Source organism: Corvus kubaryi, unplaced genomic scaffold (genome assembly GCF_017639235.1).
Source record: "Corvus kubaryi isolate FWS band 111438036 unplaced genomic scaffold, C.kubaryi_AGA036_p1.0 132, whole genome shotgun sequence".
Lineage (NCBI taxonomy): Eukaryota > Metazoa > Chordata > Aves > Passeriformes > Corvidae > Corvus > Corvus kubaryi.
The window spans coordinates 4,738,376-4,759,300 of NW_024580666.1; positions in this window are offsets into that span (position 1 = coordinate 4,738,376).

Genomic DNA, 20,925 nt, shown 5'->3' on the forward strand with positions numbered 1-20,925 from the left:
CCTGCAGTCAGTGGAATGTCAGAGCCCCAGTCCATACCTTTTATGGCCAGGGGGATGCTATAAATATAGCATCGAAGAGGGAGAGAGACAGAGACAGATACCGATACCCTGTACTATCTCTGTGCAAAGACATGATGACGGCAGCTTCAAACTAAAGCAGATACAGAATTCTCCCTTTAAAATATCCTCACTAAATTCTGCATAAAATCAGCATTCAAATTCAAAATTATTTCTAGGATTTTTTTTTCCTCAGTTATATCAGATTTAGGAGAAGAGAAAAAAAAAAATTGTGTCATGAACCAGAAACTAGGAAAGACCAATCCCTGTATTGACCTTTGCTACAGTACGAGAATATGAACATTTTACTGGTTCCTTTTTTTTTAATGCCAAGCCACAGTACATGTAATACAGATATTTCAGCTTAATGACAGACAATCTACCAAGACTCTCTAAAGTCATACAATGACTTACATTTCAATAGAAATGTATTTTCTTTGTTCTGTTGACGGTGTTACTTTTTTATCATTTTCTTTAAGATAAAATACTAAATTAAGAACATGACCTCATGAGGCATTTAAATAGATATAAACAATGCTGCTCTAAAATCCAACTTTTTGTTTCTAAATTAAACAGTATTCCCTCTAGGAATAATTAAATGAGCTTGTCCTCTTTCATTTTGGTCACAGCATTCTGGCACAAAAATGAGTAATCAGTGTGGCTGAATATTACATCAGAACAACTTCTGTTGTCCAAGATCTAATAGGTGGAATGCAGTGTGATTGCATTGTAAATACAGTTTTCCTCTGCACTGTAAATACAGCTCTCAGTAAAGGTGATTAGTGCATTTTATTTCATGCATTTGCATTGCCAGAAATATTAACCCCCTCAGTTCTGCTATAGCCTCTTTTCACACTTGCCATGCAACACAACTGAGAACTTTCCAGATCCTCCCACTCTGCTGACGCTGTCCCCTTTATGGGTGCAACAACCAGAAGAAGGTCTGGACAAGGCTAGAGGATCCCAGGCTTTTCTCTACAATAGCTCATGAGTATCTTCTTCTTCACCTCACTGCCTTGATTCTACCTGAAATCCCTTTGTTGTCCCCACTAGCTACTTGTTCTCTGGGGATCCACTGCCTCCTGCCTGATGCTCCACCATGCAGTAAGTTCAGAAGCCTCTTCATCTCCCACACCAGGAGCTGCTCAGCTACACCAAATCTATGGGCTTTTGCTCATGAGGACAGAAACTACGGCCAGCAAAAATGTGTGCAGTCATAGAAACTGTACTGTGGCTCAGGCCAAATCTGCAGACAGGCAGAACGAAAAATGGGACCCCTAATATAAGCTTTTCTTCCCCCAGAACACTGTGCCAATGGCAGTGCCACTGAACTATAGGTTCTGGGCTATAATGTATATTTTTAGATAGAGTAGATGGGGCCTCACTGGACAGACTCCTGGATTCCATTACAGACTCCTGATGCACTCCTTCACCATGGGTCATTTGCGCTGACATCGTAAAAGTCTTAAAGACATGCAAATTGGTTTTTAAGAATTCAGGAAGATGCAGAGGAATGAAAACAATTAAACATCACATTGCTCTCATTGCACGATAATCTGTATAGCTCACAGGAGAGGGATAAAAATCTAAACAACATTTTCAGTGTTTTTCCAGGTTTAATGGCACTATGAAGTTCAGTACAGTTTTCAAATTCTGTGCTGCCTCTGTTCATTCTGTAAATAAAATGGAGATACAGTGTAACTGCAAAATCTTTTGTATTATTTTGCCCTTTAAATTTACACACTTTCAGATCTAGCTTTATTATAATATTCACAGCTAATATCAAATCTCTTAGCTCCTATTTGAATATCAAAGTACATATTTTAAATCACTTAGAGCTCTGCAAGCCTCAGAATCCCTGCAGCACTCTGCATCCACATGTATTTAGTCACATTAGTCTTGGGAGAAACACCCTTAGGAAATGTTAGTTCTGTCTTCTCCTAATGAGAACTACATAGTGCTAGAGACCAGTTTGCTTTTCTGAATGGGAAAGCTGGAATCTTAATTTAGAACCTGACATGATAGAAAAAAGATGCTTTCTGGATTGTCCATTGAAGTTTTGAGAATTACAGCATCCTGTAGCTGGGGGCATAATTCAAATTCCACAGCATTCCAGGCCATCTCTTGAGTATAACCTTAAATAAATCTAGCTAAACAATTTTTGGAGAACAGAGGCTTTGTGCATGTATGTTGTCTTCTGGAGTTTGCTTTCAAACTTGGGTCCAGTTTTCTGAGTTGATTTTTCTCCAGAAAAAAAATCACTTTAGGAAGATGTGCTATTGTCCATTATACCCCACCTAGCCATCTTCATAACCCGCTGAAGAGAAGGGAGGTCTGTGTTCCTTGCCTTCACCCATAAGAAGGTATTCATCTCCAGGTTTCTGTTTATTTTCTGCATCACTCATTTCATATATCTAACAAGGAATCAACCTTTTAACAGAAGGGTCTGGGTGCAGCCTACAACAGCTTGAGTGTCTGACCTCACACCTGAAGAACCAAGTACAAGACCACTGTCTCCATGATATGGATAGAAATTTTTCCAAAAGCCTCTCAAGCTGTTGACTGTTGGTGCCTAGATCAATTTTTCATCATATGGACATATTTGCCTTTCCATTATTAGCAACATTTATTTTGCAGCATCTCTCTGGAGCTGGAAATGTCACATAAACCTGTTGTTGCTGACAGCATTTATTTCCTTTGCAACATTATAAAGGTTTCTGTTCATAATAAAACCTTACCCCAAGAGTATATAGCAGATTCCTGGAGCTATTCCAAGAGAAAATTCTTATACTTTCTTTAAGTAAGTGCTTTTGGCACTTAGATGTTTTTTCAATCCAGAGTATCTGCTGTCATTTTAATTTACCTATTGAAACAGACGGTTGTTAAGTGCTGTCCCATAATTTATCATTCTTTCCTAAACACCACAGATTTTTCAATACCTGTATAGCAATAATGATGAATATTTTCTAATACCATCACTCAGTTTAGTTTTGCATCTTGGAAAGACTGGCTGAAACACCTTGACACACGATTGCTGAAGGACCAGAGTTGTACCAACTGCAGATAACCCGAAACCAGAAAACTTGACTGAGGTATAATATCTGAGCTCTTGCCATTTAGGTGTGCAGCTTTTAGAAGCAGGCAATATTCTTCAAAATATGAGTTAAATAGTTTAGGGAGGATATTGGCCAAACAGAGGTGCCCAATGTCTGGGACTGTGGCAGTGAGATGACACTGGCTTCCAGGTCCTGATAGAGCCTGTGGGGGAGCTCCTATGGCCCCAGGGGAGCACTAAAAACAGTGACTTTGCAGTGATTGTCACCCCCTTTTCTGTTATCCATAGCCTGTGTAACTGAACAATTTCATTACAAAGAAAACAAACTACAGATATCATCTTACTGAAGTGCAAGCTACTATTGCAATAATACAAAACAATTGCCTCAGGTATTATAATAATCATTTCCACAATCATTCAGGCACAGCTAACACAAATTTACCACCCAGTATACAAGAACATCTTTCATTTTCGTTGTCCTCACAATGATTGATGAAATACTTCTGAATCAATCAAATGTTTCTTTTAAAAGAAAGGATAGTAGCCATGTCTTAATAGAAGAAACAAAAATGTTTTTAGCTCTTTAGCCATCACACTTGGAAATTATGTCTAATATAACAATCAGGCTGAACAAAGCTTTGAGGAAAATTTGCATCAGAAATTTATAGATTGCTTTATTCAACACTCCCTGCAGGACAGGCCCTCAAATTTCAAACAGCAATTATGAGTTAAAAAAGTCTTCCAGAAGTTGAGGGTGAATGCAAAGAGATCTGGTGAAGATAAAGAGGGAAAACTAGACTGTTTAGTATTTGAAGAAGAGAAGGAGATACACTGAAGAACAGAAGGAACTGAGATTAGAAGGATCTGATGGGTGAATGTGGAAGTCAAAGATAATTTTAGTGATTATTTCCCAGGTGTGATTTAACTTTAAATGAAGTAGCTCAAACATCAACAGCCTAAGCTGCAGTGCCAAATGATTATGAGACAATTGCCAAACCCACCAGGACATTTTATAAATATCCAGAGAGTTAATCAAATGATTTGAATAGTTTTTTCCAGTAACTTAAAATACCTGCTATAGCTGGTGACTTCAGGCTCCAGTACAGTTATACTCCACAAAGGCAGCAGTATGTTTAACTCTGAAATGGATTAATCCTGATTTTTATGTGACAGGCCAATATTCTGTTTCTCCATCCATGCTGTAGGACAAGTTTTTTTCATTTCTGAGCAACTTCAAGTTTGGAGACTCAACAAAAGGGACTAGCATGAACTAAAATAAGATACTTCAAAGACTGGAGAATGTATGAACTTGCAGGTCAAGATCCGTTTTCTGACTGACAGTGGTCAGTATTGGATGGTTCAGGAAAACATGCAAGAAATCAAAGTGGACAGGTTTGCAATATCCTTTCCAGGGGATGTTTCACCTTAACATTTTTTGCTTAATTTGTTTATGATCTCATAGCTCTAATGACTTACAGAAGAAGTTGTGGTGGCTTAACAAAGCCCCTTTATTTAAATAAAGTATATTTTGAATAGCAGTTTATAGTAAAATTCTAGAATTCAGTATAACACTAGTCCTACAGATGAGAGCTCAGCCTTTACTGACTCTCTGAAAATCAACTGGGATTTGGTTATTTTATAAGCTGTTGAATGTTTCTAGTTGCCCATCTGTCTTTTTCTTGCTATAGCTTTTTCCTGGCTTTATAGCAGAAGCTCTCAATGTCTTGTTAGCACATCCTTGCCTCTTCCTCTGAACACTCCTTCAGCTGGACACAGCAAGGTGGCAGCAGTCTTCTCCCCTCAGTGACTGGAAGGGAGTAGAGGACCCCTGCCTCATTTCTAATGACTGCCATTCACAACCCAGCACCTTTATACCCAAAACAATCCTCATAATGCAGTGTAAGGTTAAACAGCAGCAGCAAAATGCAACCAGCAAATCCATCTCCTCCATGTCATTTAGCCACAATAAATTTTAGAAGTGCTTCTCCAAAATACTGTGCCTGTGTATTCCCCCGGTGAAAAGCAATGACTTCTTGGTGAGTGATTTACACCTCTTTTCAGTACTTCCACTAAGCAATCTGCAGCGACACTGAGAGGAACACATATACCAAATGGGCACCAGGTGTGCCCAAAACCCCACTGGCTGCTGGGGCTCCCAAGGAAAAGTAACCGTGGGTTCGCTGCCAGAGTGAGAAATCTCTGTGACTGCAGGTGGTGGAACCAGAAAGAGGCAACAAGAGCAACTTACAGTGCAGGGAAGGGGCAAGCAGGGAGTGGCTGTCAGCTATTAAAATAATCTCCTCTGCCTACTCAACCAGCTGGCTTAGAAAGCAGAACATCTTTTTTTTCCCTGATAACAGGTATAGGAGACAGATTTATCCATGAAAGATTTAATTAACTAAATCCAGCACCAGTGATGGTGTAGCTCTGGCAATACAAATTCCCAGCACAGGAATTTTTCCACCTGCTATTTACTGAGCTAATCAGTTTGGGGTGAGTTTTTCAGCCAGCTCTGATGTTGGCACTATACAGCTAGTCCAAATGAACTAGTTAATTTAAATCTCCTCCAGATATATCTCTAGACAATGTCTATGTGGGTATAACATTAATTATTTTTTCAGCACAAGAGCTTGAGGTCATCAAGGCTCTGTTAAAACGGAGATGATGTTATAAAATGAGGGATAATGTTCATAATGAGAAAGCCCAGCATCCTAATGAAAACACTTACTTATGCAGCACATAGGGCATTATTAAGTCAAGTCTGTGCTTATGCAGCCTTAATTCTGTCCCTGTGTCAGATTATTTCTCGTATTTGTGTTTGTATTTCTACCACTTGTCACAGTAAAGAGCATGACCACACCACTTTGATGTGGAGGCACATTGATCACCTGCTCACTCACTCCTGTGCTATTCTTAAAAATTCTCCTATGGCTTACTTTTCCTCTACAAACTTTCAATTCTAAAAGACACACTGAGTGCTGATGTTGCTCACCAGTATCTGAGAAAAAATACATGGAAAAAATAACCATGATATTTGGCATGTCTTATATGGTCTTACAAATATATCTATGAAGTTAATATTCTCTGCTCTGGTAAGACCCCACCTGGAATGCTGCATCTGGCTGTAAGGCCCCAAACACAAGAAGGACATGGACCTGATAGAGCAAGTTCAGAGCAAGGCCACAAGATGATCAGAGGGCTGGAGCACCTCTCCTGTGAAGACAGGCTGAGAGAGCTGGGGTTGTTCAGCCTGGAGAGGAGAAGGCTCTGGGGAGACCTTAGAGCACCTTCCAGTACCTAAAGGGAGTCTACAAGTGAGCTGGAGAGGAACTTTTTAGCAGGGCTTGTACTGACAGGACAAGGGGGAATGGCTTTGAAGTCAGAGAGGGCAGATTTAAATTGGGAATTAGGAAGAAATTCTTCCCTGTGAGGGTGGTGAGGCACTGGAACAGGCTGCACAGAGAAGTTGTGGCTGCCCCATCCATGGGAGTGTTTAAGGCCAGGTTGGATGGGACTTTGAGTAACCTGGTCCAGTGGGAGGTGTCCCTGTCCATGGCAAGAGGGTTGGAATGAGATGATCTCTAAGGTCCCTTCCAACCCAAGCCATTCTATGATTCTATCCCAGGAGCTCAGTTTCTGAGGCCTTACATAAGAATTTAAAAGGCTGAGATATGACATAATATGGTAGAAACAAGTGATATAAGGACCATTTTGGTGTGGGAAGCTGAGGCTGTAGCACTGCTGAGTGTTGAGCTTCTGATGGGAGACTTCCCTTTTCAGTTGAGGGTGAAAGAGCAGAGGAGGCTGCTGTCCTGCTAAAGTTCTTTATTTCATAGTCTCTTAGTTTTCTGAAGGCAGAGTTCAAAGGGGTTACATGATAAGGCAGTAACAGAAGCAGCAGCAGGCAAACAGCGAGTAGAAAACAGCTTCTTCTTCTTCTCCTCTAAACTTACAGAAGTGTGGATTATATTTGCTAATTGACCAATAAAATCGACACACGATTCTAGTTTTTCTTTTCTTAACCTATCCTGGTCTAATTCTAACAGTTGTAAGTCTCACACAAGTGTTACATAGGTATCACACAGATTTACGTATACAGTTTCTATCAGCTCTTATTGTTTATGTGAACACTCTATCTAAAAAATGCAAACAGTATAGTTCCATCTATGTTTTGTCTAAAGTAAAGAAATTCTGTGAGAAGGTAACACTGCTGCAGTAAGAACTGTGTTTAAGGTCTCTTTGGTGCAGCTTTTCAAAATTTAAAGCACTTAGCATATATTTCTACTAAAAGTTAAAAATCTATATTTCTATTTCACTTTGGTGTGACTTCATGTATCTCAGCTTATCCAAAGGTTTTAATTCAACCCCTGTGCTTTGGCTTTCCTCTGGGCCTGGGTCCAGAGGAGCTCTCACTCCCACAGCTGAGTATACAGCCTGGCCTGTTCTGCATACTCAGCTTCTCATCTACAGTATTTTTCATTTGGCATTTGATTTAGTAATTTGAAATGGATGTTGAAAACAAATCATTGCCCAGTTGAACTAAAAATCCTTCTATTAAAAATCTTTGTAGTGTTTCACACCAGCTACTTTGAATCTCTTCCACACTTTGTCACTGCTTGATCTCTGTGTAAACTGCACAAAGATTTTATATGTGCTTGTAAATTTGATAGGGATATGTACCAAAAATTTATTCAGAATATGCAAATCAATAGGGGAAAACATTCTCTTGCTCTCTTTTTTCCCCTGGCTCTGGTGATGGTTACTGTTGCTTTGCATAAATCATAGCAGAGCTGTGGGAGCTGGAGAGATACAAGATTCAAGCTTCCTGTCTGAAGTAATTTGTCAAAAATCTTCCACACGCCGATGTGCTTTCAAAGGAACTAAGAGATTGTATCTCATATCTTCCAGTTATTTTATATTTTAAACATTAGTTTATTTAACTTTTACTTATAACCCTGGATTTTTCATCAGGCCTTACTTTCTTGTGTCAAAACTTTTCTATGTAGTACCTGTCGTGGCTGTCTCAACTGAACTATATTTCCTTACATGTTTTAAATTGGACCCTCTTCCATTTGAAAGAAGGGTTGTTGGGTTTTTTAGCCATGTTATGCATATTTAAAGAAAAAATTTCTTGATTTTGCCCCATAAAGAATTATTTTCTTACCATATTGAGAAAAAGGCAGGAAGACTGCAAATAAAAATTAAATTTATTTTAAATAAATAGTTATTTCTTCAAAGTCATCAAAGATCAGTCTAGCAGACAAAGAATTTCATGTGGAATCTTAACAGAAACCCATCTGCAATATAATGGCTTACAAAAGGAAAATTGCTTTTCTCCATGCGTGTGGGTCCTGTTCTTGCAGCCACTGGCTTTTCTGAAGTACTAAGTAAACATGAACTGGAAAAACCCTGCTGGAGGCTCTCATAGATGAGTAATTGTCAAGCATTGCAAATAGGTAGAGACAAGAACATTATTCACACTAAAAAGAAGTGAACCTTGAGAATGTGATTAACTTCCTGTTCTTTTCTGGTTTCCAAGGAAAACCTTCACCCAATGTTTGTGGCAAAACACTCCCATTTTGCTGCCCAGCTTGGTATTTTGGTACTGCTCCCTTTAAAAGCCATAGGAATCTGGGAAATTTTCCCAGTCTGTAACCACCACAGCTGCATGGTACTCATGGCATAACAGTCAGAAGGTTTTGGTTCATTTTTCTTCTCTTTTATATAACTTTTGGTCTTGTTATTATGTGTCCTTCCATTCCTTTTTTCTCTTTTTCTTCTCTTTTCCAAGAGTGTTGTGCTCTTCAAAGGATCTTGCTTGACTGTACGAAGCACTGATTACTAAATTTTCTTTGCACCACGGGGAATTGCTATTAAAAACAATGCAACCCCAGCAGAATTTCTAAATCTAGCTATACTTCAATTGTGATTTATATTCACACTTCTCTCCAATGAGTCTGCATTGTGTGCAGCAGTACAAGACCAGTCTTTTAAGCTACTCTGGTTAGCACGTCTGAAGTAAAATAAAAGAGTGGTTATTAATTTTATTGGATTGCATTTATGCACTTGGAACAATTTCCAGTTGCCAAGAAAGTCATTACTGATCTTAAGCAGAAAAAATCCCTCTAGGAAAATGATTAAGCAATTAAGCCTCTGCTTAAGTGAAAGACTTCAGAAACTGGCTAAAGATAGGATTGCTGGTGACAGAGAACAAGTCTCCCATCATTTTACTGTCATTGCTCTATTTGCCACTTTTTCTGTCTAAATAGCCTTTCATTTGTAGAAATTTGCATACTGTTTTACATCTCCATTTTCATACTGCTAGTCCAGCTACCAATTTCTAGTAATTCCTATCAACAGACAGTACAGCATATCTAAAAGGCAATTTGGATCTACAACGAGAATCACAAAAATCACAAAATAATTCAGGTTGGAAGGGAGGTGATCTCTTGTTGACCCTCCAGTCGAATGCAGGGTCAGCCTTGAGACTGAGTAAGCTGGGTCTTGGAAACCTTCAGCAATGGAGAGTGCCCAACCTCCCTGAGCAACCTGCGCTAGCCCTTGCCTAGTTTACCATCTGAGAGACAGGAGTATCATCCATATATCCTCACAAATTCGGGGGTTCTCCTCCAGAATCCTACTTTGATTTTTCATTTGTCATTTTTTAAAAACTGTGGCATGTTTGTGGCTCTACAATCTGGTGTTTGAACTCCTCCTGGTGCCCCAATGCCCACAGGTTGTCAGTACTCTGAAAGTTGTGGAACAGTAACAACAGACCATTTGGAGATCTGATGACAGATTTGTTTTAAAAATCTCTGCAGTTTAAGCAGCACAGTTTAAGCTGTATTTTACTATTCTCTTTACTGTTTCAGAACTGTTAGCATCAAACCCAGTCCTGGAGCCAGTAGTTTATCAACGACACAAAGCAAAACTATTTTGCTCTGTTGCACAAGTTTCCAGTGTCTAACTGTGGTTGCAAAGCTTTCCTTCAATTCAAGGGCTGATTTTTGACAGTGACAGGCTCTAAAGATGACTTAAAGAATATTCTGACATTGCAATCTACTTGCTCTATCTTCCATCTCCTGTCCTATGTCCCTATGTCTTGCTTTTCAAACTTTGCCTTACCCTGGAATATCTGGACTGAGCTCAAGTCAACGGGCTGGCAGAATTTAAAGGAATGCAGCTGGTGAAAGCTGCTGAGGAGAACAGGTTTCCCCATAGTCAGTTGTGTGCTGTCACCAAAGAGGAGGTTTTTCCTAAGAAGGCAAACCTTGACATCTGGATGATCTCTGGACATAGCTCATAGAAGGATTAGTGCTACATCACTGCTGGATTGTCATGAGGGCTCACAGGGTTACAAACATTTGATATGATCAAGAATATGATGTCCAGAAAGATGGTTAGGTCTTCAGCTGCATGTCCAGATAAAAGATGTGGGCCTCAGAACGAAATCATCTTTCCAAAGGTTCTGAAAGAGCTGCATATGAATCTATAGAAGCTGAAGTGGTTTCAGAAGTTTAATGACCCACATGAAAGAAGATGACCTTCTTCACACTGGACAGTGGCAAGGAAAACCACTGACAACACCTGTCAATGTTAGAGACAGGCAATCTGTATTTGCCTTACTCAACACGGAAAGCACTGAGCTGTACAGATATTGCAAACATGCGGAGCTGTTGCAAAAACAGGCATTTTAAAATTTGAATCTGTTCAATAAAATTCCTGAAGAACATTAATTTTCAGAGCACTGCATCTCTGAATTATGTGTATAACTAACAGATCATAGTTCAGTATTCTGAATGCAAGCTCAGACTAGCTAATCAACCACATGGTTATTTGCATAGATCAGTGAAAACTGCTGAGAGCAATATTGATATTCACAATCTCTAGCAAACATGGTAATGCTTTATTTGTTTTTAGCTTTTCTGTCTAGGTGTTAGATACAAGCATAATATTTCACTAAAAATAATTTTAAAGTAATGAGCTGAAACCAGCTGTACAATTCACAAAGCTCCCTAGTTTCAATCCTTTCTCAGCACAAGTTCTAAAAACAAGCTTGTAATAACAAATTGATTTTGGATTTCAAATAATTTTACTTAGGAAAAGCGATTGCCTGGGAAAGACACATCTTGAGAATCCCAAAATATACTTCAATGAAGAAAGACTACATATTAGGGCATTACTGTTCCAGATACAGTACTCAGGGTGTTTGGGAACTGCATTCACTGGGTGAGCTGCACATACACCTCAGTAACAGCTACCTTTTAATAACGGTGGACTTAAAGTTCATGGGAAACTAAAGGTTCATTCACAGTGTCCCAACTTGGACAGGCAGATGGAGGGCTGACAAATCTGAATAGTCTCAAGGAATGGTCTGGCACTGACACCAGTCTGACGATAGGAGGAGTTATACTCTCCCTTGCTTTTTTTTACGATATGATGACACCCCAGCTTTTCAGTCTGTCCGCAGAGGTGGAGCAACAAGGAGATACAACGTAAGAACCAAATATCTGCAAGACTGACCAGAGAATATAGTACTGGAAAAGTGTTTCAGACTACAGTCATCTAAGTCAAATTTCCAAACATTGAAATCCTGCTGCATAATTGCCTTTGCATTTCCTTTTGTAACTGACTCCTACTTTCTCTGTATCACAATGAATAGATATCTACTTCCAAAGCACACTTGCAAACTAATTGGTACTTAAAGTCTCTGAGTCACGATCACTTTGCTGCCACATGCCTATGTCTTATTTTGAAAATGGTTTCTCTCAGAGTTTGCTCAGTAGAGCAGGTACCACCCATACGAAGTGCCAGTATTGACTATGCTGGCCAAGGAAGATGTTGCAACCTAATTCTCTGCAATAACTGGAAAGCTAGTGCTCACAAGCTTTGCCTGGGTTTCTCCTGCTCACCTTGTAAAGGCAGCAGCCATTTGACACCTGCTTGGCATCTGGCATTAATAATTCCACACTTCTGTCCCAGAATGTCTTTGGTTCCAGTGTCCTCAAACGCAAATAATCCTGTGATTAACATTAGCTGCTCCAGTTCAAGAAGGCACAGTAATACTGGCCTCTTGGGTTTTATCTTTCCAGGAGTCTCTGAATTGTTCTGAGAAATGTACTATAAAAATCTTTGTAAACATGTGCCCTTACTAGCTGATCTCACTGTTGCTGGTAGCAAGCTGACAGTGGAGAAGAAAGTCTCTTTTGCCCAGATATTTTCTGCTTCTGAACTGTTTGCAATCATGGTTCCTTCAGCATCCATCCTCTGTGAGTTAAACCGGGCTAGATGAGTTATTCAGAGAACTATACACAGAGAGCTGCACTCCTTATGGATAGGCACAAAGGGTACATGATCCTAAAATTCTTGCTATTATAATGGCAAAACAGTCTCTTTATCGCAAGAGGTGCTGCTCTGCATGGCCCATGACACTGCTAACCCCAACGGATAGGATTCCCAATCCTCACCAAGAGAAAAAGAGTGCCAGGGAGATAGCCTCTAGAATGATCATCTCTATAGACACACACACTTTGGATTAATTAGAAACATTCCTTTAGATAACAGCATAATCTTTGTAGGAATAATTAGAACAGTGATATGGACCAACAGCACTCAGAGTTATTAGATAAAGTTAAAAGCACGTGGAGCCTGGAGTTCATGTGATTCACTGTCTTATAAAGCTGATACCAACCCGAGGACTAAATGTGCACAGCAGAAAATATGAGGCATATCTTTGTTTGGTATTTACAGCCACATACAAAAACAGAGGGGAAGCATTTTTTACTAGATGGGTCTTATTTTCTACAAGATGGTCCAAATTGGAGCCCATGTGATGTCCATTTATCACGTCCTGGCAGTTCTTTGAAGTTTAGCTGCATTTCTGTTGCAGAAAAGATTTATTTAAACATCCCTTTTCTTCTGGCCAAAGCCCAAGGAAAATTAATGTTAGCTTCCTGGGAGAGATCAAATTGAATAGTTCAAGTACATTTTCACATTCTGTTGTTTCATGAATTAAATTTTTAGGCTACTTAGCTTGCAGAGGCTGAACTTCCTGAAAGCTCCAGATTCCAATGGGATTTTGTGAAAAATCTTGGTGATTTCAACACCGGGGGGAAATGGCAATAAATTGAGACTGGAAACATATAATTCCTAAAGATTCTGCTAGTATTTTATTGTACTTTTTTACATATGATGGAGAAACAGTTTTCATCAAACCAGCCAGAGACACCTTGAAACTTTTAATATATGTATTTGTCATTACTTCTGCAAGTCCGAAGTGTCATTAAAACAAAATACACTATGGACATTTTTTTCAGCTGATATCTTACTTCTCTCATTTTGCTTGTATAAAATAATGTTAACTTATTAACTGTACCACAGTACTTTACACTTCCCATGGATGAAAAAGTCCTGTGTTCCAGGTTCTGGAGGGGAAGGGTGTGTTCTGCTCCGACATCCGTGGTGGGCAGAGAGCTGAATCCTCAGCCAGCGGCTGGAAGCACGTTTGAGTACAATCCTGAAAAATGTATTACTGGTTTCCTGAAGAAGTGTTGATTTCCTGCTGACTCATCTGTAAATTCTTACTCTTTCATTAGAGTTCTCCAGAGGCTGTTACACTAGCTGGCAGGGTAAACAGAGGGAATCTGTCCCTTCCCTCTGCTAATGCCAGCAGGGACTCGTGACCAAGCGCAGCTGCATAATGACTGCTAGAGGCTTAAAAACAGCTGCTGATCAGCTCCAGAAATTGCTGGTGGAGCAATTAGGGTTTTCTTTTGCTGCTGGGTTGCTCACCAAGAGAGGAGGAAGTCTGATTGCTGGAAAAGCTCAAGTGAGCAGCATCTGGCCCCGTTCATGGGCTTTCTGTGCTAGCAAGGGGGTAACCTTCCAGGAGGGTGCAGGAGCATGGGAAACCCAACCAGCAGCAAGGAAGCCAAGGTCCCATGTTCCCCACTACAGCAGCTCCAGAGAAAGCAGGGAAGGCTGGACAAGCAGGATCTGGTGGGAGGAGGGCTGGACAAGGGCTTCAGAACCTCCAGTTGGAAAAGTGGGAGCTTGTCCTTTTCCTTCCTTGAAAATGTTACAAGGGGAGAGGAAGGGAAAAAAAGGATTTTATTACATCAGTCAGATACCCCAAGGAAGCCTTTCTGGGGTGCAGCCACAGGGCAGCATGGTCTGTCAGCAGCTATTCTGCAATATGAGATGCAAGGAGCCTACCTTTAAAATGGGAGTACTTAGAGGGACTGAAAGCCAGTTTTTTTCAATTTCCCCTATATTTTGCAATCAGCTTCTGTTCATTATTACCACAAAGCTGTGGGTCAATTTTGGGTGGAGCATTTGGAAAATGATTATGCCCTCCCTTATCCCCAGGTAAGTCAAGTTACTCATGCCATTTCACATTACCATATGGTTTCTGGTCTCAAGGCTGCTTTAATGTGTAAAATGGCCAGAGTCTTAATACTTTTCTTTCTAAAGTGAGATTTCCTTTTAAAAAGCACAAAATCTTTCTCTCTAAACAATGGGTTTTGAGATGTCTTCCCAGCTCATCAACAGAATAAAATCATATATCCTTCCATAGGTGCCAAAAGGGAGTCAGTGGAATACTGGGTGCAAACATACCAGTTAGATAATGTTCAGATAATGGGAGAGGCTTATAGATCCCAAATGTCTTTCATCAATTTTTTTGCAGCCCTCATTACTTTACTACACAAAGGAGCAAACATGTTCTAAACATTAACACCAAAATTAACATGTTCCTGTGGGATATGCAGGTGTACTCAAACCAGGAAGCATGGCTAGAGAAGGAAGGGGTATCAGAGCTTTGTGAAGCTGGGTTTAATTTCCTGTGTTAATTAACTCATTTTTCTATTGCAATTTGGTTTTTTTCACTGCTGTAGTGAGCTCATTTCATTAATTCTCAACAAAAGAGGCTCATAAATTATGAGTTCTCCACTGCCTTCCAGGTTTGAAGGAAACTCATTCCAAATCTGTTTTTCTTTTCCAGCTCTTGACCTACTTTAGAATATTTGTTTTCATATACTTTCCAAGCACTTGTATATGTTATTTAATTCATATTTATTCAAAATTTCCTTCTAAATTCAGCCCAGATCCAGAGGAAGATTTTCAAACCTCGTTCAAGTGGTAAGTCAGCTCTGGCTCATCACACTCAAGCAGAATGTTTCTCTGCTGCAAACAAGGAGATTCTTTTCGTTATACAAATGGAAAACGTATTTGCCATAAGTGGTGTTGGTCACTATGATCTGTTAGTGCATTTGTAACTGTGATTGGAACAAAATGCTTTCCATCCTAGAAAAATGACATTTGAGCTTTCCATGAAATGAACACACTGGTTCCCAGCCTGTACCAAAACCAGAGAGACTGCTTAGGGTTTCATCACATGTGAAACTGCAATGTCAGGTTTCATAAAGTTTTAATAGCTGTGATACACCCAGCTCACAGGAAAGCTTCTGAAGCAACCAGAGCTTGGGGACACTTCAGTTTCCAGTGATTGGAAAAAATTAACAGGAGTGAAGCAGAGCAAAGAGGGGCAGCTATTATCAAGGCAGGCCCTCACTTTGTAAAATGCCAAGCAATTTCTCTTGGCAGGCAGATGCTTGCTACTGGCACTGCTCTATGGCCCTCAGCACAGCAAAGACATAGACATGCTGCAACAGATCCAGAGGTCCTCAAAAAATGATCTGAGGGCTGGAGCACCTCTCCTTTGAAGATAGGCTGAGAGAGTTGGAGCTGTTCAGCCTGGAGAAGAGAAGGCTCTGGGGACACCTTATAGCAGCCTTCCAGTTTCTAGAGGGGGAAGAGAGAGCTGGAGAGGAACTTTTTGCATGGGTATGTGGTGATAGGACAAGGGGGCATGGCTTCAAACTGAAAAAGGGCAGATAATAGGAAGATATTAGATATTGGGAATAAGTTCTTTACTGTGAGGGTGGTGAGGCACTGGAACAGGTTGCCCAGAGAATCTGTGGATGCCCCATCCCTGGCAAGTGTTCAAGGCCAGGCTGGACAGGGCTTTGAGCAACCTGGTCTAGTAGGAGGTGTCCCTGCCCATGGTAAGAGGGTTGGAACTAGATGATTAACTTTAAAGGTGCCTTCCAACCCAAATCATTCTATAATTCAATAATTCTATTCTCTGATTTGCGGAGCTCAGAAGTGCCCTAAGTATCACCCCAGAGCCCGCGGCACTTGTCAGGTGCCCCTTCCTTCCGCAGCCCACAGCAGGGCTTAGCCCCACATCGATTTGATCTAATTTCACAGCGTCCCCCCGCTTCTGTCCGTGGCCGTAGCGGAGCCGGGCTGTCTCTCAGGTCCTACCCAAATGCGGAGCTCCCCTTGCTGGTGACAGCCGGTATGGGACCGGCTCCCGGCTCCGAGCGCCGTGCAGCGACACAAGCGTGCCCAGGTCAAGGTGGGAATCCGAAATCGAGGTGAGGGAATCATCCTCTGCCTCCCCAGAACCTGTAAGCAGGCGGCTGCCGGGCTCCGGTGCGGGTGCAAGTAAGAGCACCTCTGGCTTCTTTCCAGGCACATCGTGACGCGTCAGTGAGGTTTAGGGGCGTATTCCCACCCTAGGAATGCCCTAAGAAGGGCACCACCAGGCCCACGATAAGGTGGCACCCACCTTCCACATGCTGGAATCAGCTGGAGTTGCACTGTTTAAATAAACTCGTATTATTTACTGTAGTGTGGAATTCATGTGTTGCTTGCTGGAGCAGGTAACTAGTCAAAGCTTACTGCTTCTTTCCTGACTCAGTAGTGATAATTCCCAGAATGTAACTGTAGTCTGGCTTCTTTGGTTTATTTAACAGTCTGACTATCCTATTGTTTACATAACTGAATAACATAAAATAATATATTCCCCTGAGCTTTGTTGCAAATATATTGAGTAGTTGTCATTATTATTGTTATTATTGTTGTTGATATCGTTGTTATAGTTTGTTATTGTTATTTGGTAATAATTTCACTTCTAGGAAAAACAAATAATTTGAAAAGCATTAGACAAATTGCTAGATTTGACTTATCATTAGAGTAGGTAAATCATCCATTTGAGTACGGTGCTTTGCTTTTGTTTCTTTGAATACCCTAGGTCCCACTGAGTTGTCTGGGGATTTGTATGACACATGAACTTCATTAAAGTATGCAGTTCACTAAAGGATCCTTCTCCCGTAAAATGCATCCTCACAGAGGAGACACACTGATGAAGAGGCGTGACATCATGGCCCTTTTCTTCCACATGGCCAGGATTTTGGTGGCTGCAGACTCTTGGTAAATTCATATAACACACTTTAGGCTGCCCCTGACAGCCTGAATTACAATATTATCATTTCCACGGAGGAAAATTGTATTCGACGTATGTGGGAAATAACAATCTGCACACAGAGTAAGGTTTTGAGACTGAGCAGTGTATAGAACAGAGCAGTGGAGAGCCCTATAATGACAGAGCATGAAAAGACATGAAAGATGCAAAATGCAGAGATACCAGAGACCAGGAAGTCAGATCCTTCCCCAGACAGTGCCGGGCAGAATGCCTGCTAGGCAAGAGAGGAGCCTGGTTGTTCCATTCATACTGTATTTACTGCAGTGAGACTATCCACACAAACAAAGGAGTCACCAACCCAGAAAGATTAGCCTAAGTCTACATATAGTCAAGACTGAGTTTAAAAGCAGCCTTGCAATACTTCTTTTTTCAGGGACCTCTGGCCTCTGAGGAAGTAGCAGGTAAGTCACTTTAACGTAGATTCTACAGTTGCGTAGGTGTGCAAATACTGGAAGCTCATAGGAGTTTTGGAAGTGTGCAAACTTTCAAATTCCATTGAAAGTAGACTCCAAAACTACCTAACCTACAGACAATTCCTTTACATTCCCAAACCTCATCTTCAGCATTTATGGTGGTCTAGCTCACTTGTGTTCCGTTTCACCATCTGTAAAGTGAACTCATGACACTTTTATACAGTAGAAGGAAGTTTAATGAGAAGAATGTTACAAATGAATCATGTATTTTTTTACAACTGGTTAATTGTCTTTTTCTGGAAACAGGGTTGCTCTTCATGAATCAATATTACTGCTGTATTTCTTAAAGATGCCTGAAATCTACTGAGTTTCTCCCTACTTCTCAAAATAAAAGGTTCCTCAGCTTTTCCCACTATGAAATCATTCAGAAAAAAAATTGTGAAAGGTTAATCAACTATGGTGATTTAGAGTGTAGGCCAAAGTCCTCTGTAGTTAGTCAATATATTAAGTATTACTCATTATGTTTAATATTAAACCTGACAGCAGTCATATCCAGGACTCTCCAGACACAGATCCCAAGTACAAAGGATTATTCTGACAAGCCTTCCTACATATTCTTTACTGGCATTTTAGCCTTTGCTTGTTATTTCCATTTTTCCAATTTCACATAAACTAAATTATTCTTTTAGTATAGGTCATAAAAATGAACATTGAGCTAGTATTGTACCAATTTTTGAAGGAAAATATTAATAAATCATTGTCGTTGTATTATTTATTAATTTTTGGATAAAACCCCCTTTAAATAGATAAATATTCTGATTTCTGCTCATAGCAAGGCGAACTCGCATAAATTACACATCAGTTTCAGCACTGACTCCAGCTGTGGAAGCACTGGACTCTAAAAACATAAGAAACAAAGATGGAAAAAAGTGATTCAGAGCATGCATGGGTTTTGTACGTGGCATAGGGAATGACCCATTTCTGGATCATGAGAGGAAAGGTTATCTCAGCTTCCATGTTATCTCAGCTACTCTGCAACAGAAACTCACGTATTCAGAGTCAGGAGCTGCCTGTTATGACACAATAGGCTCATCCCAAGTGGGCAGCCTGCAGCATCCTGCCAGTGCCCAGGGAAAGGTGGGAGATGTGACAGCAACCACCACAATTCCCTAGAGGTAAAAAATACTGCTGGCAGTAGAAGGGACAGGGAAAACTGCAAGTGCCTTTTTTTTTTTTTTTGACTCTGCAGGTGCTGAGCTTCCCCCCCAGCTGATGTTCCCCCAGGGCTGTGCTCTCTGCCCTGGTCAGAGGACCCCATGGTGGGCCACACCTCCTGGACACTCATTTAAGTTTATTTCCCTCAAAAAAGTCAGAAATATGAGTAATCTCTTACTGCTTTCACAAACTATGTGACTTTATATACAGTTGCAAACACTGTTAAAAATTAAGTAGGTAGAACAAGACGCAAAGTTATAAATTAGGCCACATACTCAGTGGTTATGATGTCTATTTGTTATAGGATGTTTGTATCTTTGCGCTGTGGTCACTGTTTTTTGGATGATATTTCTGTTCATCCCATATTCCTCTTCACCTCAGCTTAAAAACAGTATTATTTACTGGGAAAAGGTTCTTCTTTTAGAGGATGGTTGGGCTCCCCAGGGAAGTGGTCACAGCACCAAGCCTTACAGAGTTCCAGGAGAGCTTGCATAATGCTCTCAGGCGCATGGTGTGAGTCTTGGGGTGTCCTGTCCAAGGCCAGGAGTTGGGCTTTCATGATCCCTGTAGGTCCATTCCAAGTCAGGATGTTCTGTGATTCTGTGAATCTTCCAGAAACACCAGCACCAGCTGAGCATGCAGGACAGTGCCATACCATGTGTTGGGCTGTTTAGAGCTGTGTCGCGGGTTCGGTTTGTAACCGGGCAGAAACACCAATTTAGTGTAGTGGTTTGGTCCAAAATACTCATTACTGTTTATCTGCTGTGAGATAAGAATTAGGAGAAATGCAAAGCAGGCACCAAACTTGAAAGAATATAAAGAAGTTTATTAACAGACCTAAAAGAAGGGAAAAAAAATTATACCATAACTTCAGAACTCTCCTCCTCCCCCCACCTTCCTCCCTTCTCCCACTGACAATGTAAAAAGCCAACCCTTAAGATGTTCAGTCTGTTTACCACTTCCATAATAACCTTGTTCAGTCCATTTAGAAAGAGAAGTCTCTTCTTGCTCGTGCTATGAAAACAGTATCACAACGAGACAGCCACCCACTTCCAAATATCATTCAGTCCATTTAGGAAGAGGAGTCTCTCTGCTCGCAATGTGAGTCCCTTCCCCTGACTTGCAGCTTTTCCCGCAACTGCTTTTGAGGGTCCACTCTTGAAGGTTTTTGGGGTACAATTTTAAGGTTGAGCCGTTCAGAAACAAAAAGAGGCCCTTCTCCTTCCCTGGGAGCAAAGGGTCTTCATCATCTTCATCGTTAGGACTATCTCTGGGAGCATCTCTAGGAACTGAGGTTTTCTCCTTTCCCGTTTGGAGCAAAAGTCCTCATCTGGTTCATCTCTCCTTGTCCAAACTTCTCATGAAATTACAGCTGCGTCAGCATCTGCCTATCTCAGCGCAGGTGCTTTTGCTTACGAGTTGAACACTCCATCCCCCATATCTTCATGAAATTACAACGGGATACTCTGATATATCATAGCTTCACAACAGAATTCCAGCTTTAAGCATCTCCTCTCTCTCTTCCCTCAGGTTTTCAGCTCTTCACAGCAATAAAAAGGGTTAATCTCACCTCGGCCTTCCAGCTTTGCAGCTGGAATGTTGAATTTTTCTTATCGCAGTGGAGAGGGGGGAGAGCCGAGCCACTCCAGCTGCCCACGGCAAGGCAGTGGGGGGGGTTCCATGGCTGGAACAGGTCCATGGCTCCAGGATGGCCGTGGCCCGGCCCAGCCTGGCCCAAGCAGGGCCTGGCCGGGCCCGCTGGCCCCCACTCGGGCCCTGCAGCCACCTGTGCCAGCGCCGGAAACGAGAGAGAGCTTGGAGGGGGAGTTTGCCTATTCTTAAATGTTGATCACAGA